General features: G+C 39.6%; 2 non-coding genes across 2 annotated transcripts; both read right to left on the bottom strand.

Moving 5' to 3' along the window:
• Positions 1 to 867: 867 nt before the first annotated feature.
• Positions 868 to 975, bottom strand: LOC148574412 (small nucleolar RNA R71). The gene has a single exon (XR_015905746.1). It is a non-coding gene; the product is annotated as a small nucleolar RNA R71 (small nucleolar RNA).
• Positions 976 to 4,302: 3,327 nt separating this feature from the next.
• LOC148574411 (small nucleolar RNA R71) lies at positions 4,303 to 4,406 on the bottom strand. Its single transcript, XR_015906817.1, has one exon. It is a non-coding gene; the product is annotated as a small nucleolar RNA R71 (small nucleolar RNA).
• Between the last annotated feature and the right edge of the window lie 702 nt (positions 4,407 to 5,108).

Raw genomic sequence — 5,108 nt, 5'->3', positions numbered from 1 at the left:
TTTAAATTCTAATTTTATTTTATTTTCTTTCTTAAATTTCGAATTCTAACTTATAATTAAAATAAAAACAAAAATATTTTTCTTTTCTTTTAATTAATATTCGAATAATTTCTCTCTCATCTCTTTCTATTTATTTTATTTATTTACTAACACTTCTCTTCTACTCATCTCATAATTCGAACCCCCTCCCTCTCTCTGTGTTCGAATTCTTCTTATTCTTTCTCTACCTCATCCTTCTATTCTACTATTCTTATACTCACATAAAGGAATCTCTATACTGTGACATAGAGGATTCCTCTTCTTTTCTGTTCTCTTCTTTTTTATATGAGCAGGAACAAGGATAAGAACATTCTTGTTGAAGCTGATCCTGAACCTGAAAGGACTCTGAAGAGGAAGCTAAGAGAAGCTAAAGCACAACACTCTGGAGAGGACCTTACAGAAATTTTTGAAAAAGAAGTAGACATGGCAGCCGAACCCAACAACAATGGTGGAGATGCAAGGAAGGTGCTTGGTGACTTTACTGCACCAACTTCCAACTTCTATGGAAGAAGCATCTCAATTCCTGCAATTGGAGCAAACAACTTTGAGCTTAAGCCTCAATTAGTTTCTCTAATGCAGCAGAAATGCAAGTTTCATGAACTTCCATTGGAAGATCCTCATCAGTTCTTAGCTAAATTCTTGCAAATATGTGACACTGTTAAGACCAATGGGGTTAATCCCGAGGTCTACAGACTTCTGCTTTTCCCTTTTGCTGTAAGAGACAGAGCTAGGATATGGTTAGACTCACAATCTAAAGAAAGCCTGAACTCTTAGGAAAAGTTGGTCAATGCTTTCTTGGCCAAATTCTTTCCACCTCAAAAGATGAGCAAGCTTAGAGTGGAAGTCCAAACCTTTAGACAGAAGGAAGGTGAATCCCTCTATGAAGCTTGGGAAAGATACAAGCAATTAATCAGAAGGTGTCCTTCTGACATGCTTTCAGAATGGAGCATCTTATGTATATTCTATGATGGTCTGTCTGAATTATCCAAGATGTCATTGGACCACTTTGCTGGTGGATCTCTTCATCTGAAGAAAACCCCTGTAGAAGCCTGGGAACTCATTGAGATGGTGATGCCAGGGCATCTTGGCCAGTTTCACTGACCTTTTCTTTACTGTTTTTAGGTTAGTTTCATGCATTTCTTTAGGAAATAAGCTAGTTTTGGGTAGATATTCACTTATGCCTTGATTCAAGCATACATTGTGCATTTTACATAATTTCATGAGGATTTTGCATAAGTTTAGTGACAAATATTATGTTGCATTACTCATGACTTGGACTAGAGCTTTGATGCACTTTATTGCTTGATTTCAGGACCAAAAGGAAGCAAGAAAAGGGGAGGTAACTTGCAAGATTAATGAGAAAAGTGATTGCCAATAACACTCTCAAAAAGCCATCAATGCCCACGTTAGAGAGTCACGTTAACTAAGTTAACGTGAACTCTAACGTGGAGAAGAGAAGTTGAGCCAACGTTAGTGACACTTAACATTGTCACTAACGTTGGCAATTACTCATAAGTGGCCACGTTAGAAGCCACGTTAACCTAGTTAACGTGGCCTCTAACGTTAAGGGGGGAAGAGAAGCCAACGTTAGTGACACTCAACATTGTCACTAACGTTGGCCTATGGTGCAAAGTACCACGTTAACTCCCACGTTAACTTGGTTAACGTGGGAACTAACGTAAGGGATGAAGAGTTGTTGACAACGTTAGTGACACTCAACATTGTCACTAACGTTGAAGCAACCACACAACCCCCAAGAGTCACGTTAACTTCCACGTTAACTTGGTTAACGTGGAAGCTAACGATGAGGAATGAAGGATGAGCCAACGTTAGTGACACTCAATATTGTCACTAACGTTGGGATGGCTAAAGATGGCCACGTTAGAAGCCACGTTAACCTAGTTAACGTGGACTCTAACGTGAGACCTAGGGGCACATTGGAACGTTAGTGACAATGTTGAATGTCACTAACGTTCTCGAAGGATGGCAAGGGCCACGTTAGAAGCCACGTTAACCTAGTTAACGTGGGCTTTAACGTGAAGCAAGAAGGGGCACACTGGAACGTTAGTGACAATGTTGAGTGTCACTAACGTTCTCGAAGGTTAACAGGGCAACATTAAAAGCCACATTAACCTAGTTAACGTGGGTTTTAACGTGAGGCAAAGGGGTGCATTGGAACGTTAGTGACAATGTTAAGTGTCACTAACGTTCTCGAACTTATATTCTCACTAAATATTAACACCCCTGACGTCCTGAACTAAAGTCTCCGCCCACTTCGCACTTTCTCTCTGCAAGTAAAGCCAAGCCCAAATAAAGAAAGGAACTGCTTCAAACTCAAGATCCAAAGGCCCAAGACTTGAAGAATCACACTAGAAGCTGAGAAGAGTAGTATATATAGGAGTAGCTTTGAATTGAGAAAGAGTTCTGGAGGCTGGGAAAAAGAGAACTACTCTCTGTATTTTACTTTCTTGCAATTTCTAGTTTTAGGATGTATTCTCCATCTTTGTTTTCATTTTCAAGAGCTATGAACAACTAAACCCCTTTCATTGGGTTAGGGAGCTCTGTTGTAATTTGATGGATCAATACTAATTTTCATTATTCTTCTTCTATCTTTCCTCTTGATTTTACTTGAAAGCTTTCGATCTTCATCCAATTGAGTAGTTATCTTGGAAGAGAAGCTACTCAAACTTGGATCTCTTTTGAACCTTGAAAGAGGAATAAAGAGATCAAGCTAGAAATGCTTTCTCATGCTAGACCAAATTAGGTTTGGATGGGTATGTGACTATAACCCTCTCAATACTTGATTTGGGAAATGCATGTGGTATAATCAGTGATCATACTTCATCTCTTCTCATGAGCAATTGACCAAGGAATTGGCTATTGATCAAGATTTGAGAGATTGAATTGCAAGAAATTGTAATTCAATCACTTAAGATTGCCAAGGAGATCAATGAGTGCATTGATTGAGGAAGAGATGAAAATGAACTTGATCCGGAGAATTGCAACATCTCCTAAGCCCAATGAACTCCCCATCTCTAATCTTACCCATTCTCTTTAATTTCTATCATTTACTTTTATGAGCAAATCTCCTATTCCCATTTACAATTCTGCAATTTATTTTCAGTCATTTACTTCCAGTCCTTTAATTCTAGCATTTACTTTTCTGTTATTTACATTCCCGCCATTTTATTTTCTGCAATTCTCAACCAAAATTCTGGATTCGCTCAACTAGAACATTCTTCTAATTAAAGTTGCTTGATCAATCAATCCCTGTGGGATTTGACCTCACTCTATTGTGAGTTTTTACTTGACGACAAATTCGGTACACTTGCCGAAGGGAGATTTGTTGATAGACAAGTTTTCCGTGCATCAAGTTTATGGCGCCGTTGTCGTGGATTGATTGTGTATCAACAATGATTAAATTGGAAGATCACTAGATTGAGCATTTTTATTTTGTGAATTTCATTTTCTGTTTGAGTGATTTACTTTTTGTTTTAGTTAAACTTCTTCCCTTCCCCCTCTACTCTTTTGTTTTTCTTTGTTATTTTCAATTCTGTTTGCTAACCCACTAACTGTTTGATATATTGCATCACCCACAACTAACAGTAATTCTGACACAAATACTGTCTGCACTTATTTTCTTTGCTTGTACTTGTTGGTTGTATGACAGGGAGAAGAAGCGGGGCTTCAACTTCCTTTGATTCTGAACCTGAGAGAACCTTCCTTAGACTAAGGAGGGAGGCAAAAGAAAAACCTGTAGTTGGTGCTGAAGAAGAGGAGGAACACTTTGAGGAATACTTTGAACCAAACATGGAAGAAAACATGGAAAATCATCATGAAGAAGAGACTCACAACCATGGCAGAAGAGGTGGAGTAAATCATGCTGGGGAGGATAGAAGAGTTTTGGGCTCTTACATCAATCCAAACCCAGGCAATTGTGGAAGTAGCATCCAAAAGCCAACAATCCATGCCAACAACTTTGAACTTAAACCACAGCTCATCACCCTTGTTCAGAACAACTGTTCGTTTGGAGGAGGTGTTCAAGAAGACCCCAATCAACATTTGACCACCTTCCTGAGAATATGTGACACAGTGAAATCTAATGGTGTTCATCCTGACGCCTATAGACTGCTCTTATTTCCTTTCTTACTCAGGGACAAGGCAGCCAAGTGGCTGGAATCCTTCCCAAGGGAGAGCTTGACAACTTGGGAGGATATGGTGAACAAGTTCTTAGCAAGATTCTACCCTCCTCAACGAATTAATAGGCTGAGAGCTGAGGTTTAAACTTTCAGGCAACAAGATGGTGAGACTCTGTATGAAGCATGGGAGAGGTTCAAGGACTTAACAAGGAGGTGTCCACCTGACATGTTCAACGAATGGGTGCAGCTGCACATTTTCTATGAAGGGCTCTCTTATGAGTCAAAGAAGGTCGTAGACCATTCATCTGGAGGATCTTTGAACAAGAAAAAGACCATTGAGGAAGCCATAGATGTTATTGAAACAGTAGCAGAAAATGACTACTTCTATGCTTCTGAAAGAGGGAACACAAGAGGAGTGATGGAGCTAAACAATGTAGATGCTCTGTTGGCCCAAAACAAGCTCATTACCCAGCAGCTAGCTGACCTCACCAAGAAGATGGAGAGGAACCAAGTAGCAGCAATCTCATCTTCATCAACAATCCAAGAAGGAGTGAATAAAGAAGCAGAGGGGAGTCAGGAGCAAGCCAACTACATTGGGAATTCACCAAGGAAAAACTATGATCCATACTCCAAGACTTACAACCCTGGATGGAGAAACCACCCAAACTTTGGGTGGGGAAGTAAGCAAGATCAAAACCAAGACCAGAGGACATCTCAACACCCCCACAACAACACTTCTCCACACACTTATCAAAACCAAAATAGCACATTTGCTCCGAACCACTCATCAATTGATGACAAGCTCTCTAAGATCGAAACCTTCATTGAAGGAATATGTAGAGACATTCAAGACAGTAAAGCATTCAGAGAGGAAGTGCAGTCAAACATGCAGAATCAAAATGCTGCCATCACAAAACTGGAAACACAAAT

The sequence above is a fragment of the Arachis ipaensis genome, chromosome B2 (assembly GCF_059453495.1).
Source record: "Arachis ipaensis isolate K30076 ecotype BB chromosome B2, ASM5945349v1, whole genome shotgun sequence".
Classification (NCBI taxonomy): domain Eukaryota; kingdom Viridiplantae; phylum Streptophyta; class Magnoliopsida; order Fabales; family Fabaceae; genus Arachis; species Arachis ipaensis.
This window is presented reverse-complemented; position numbering and strand designations above follow the sequence as displayed.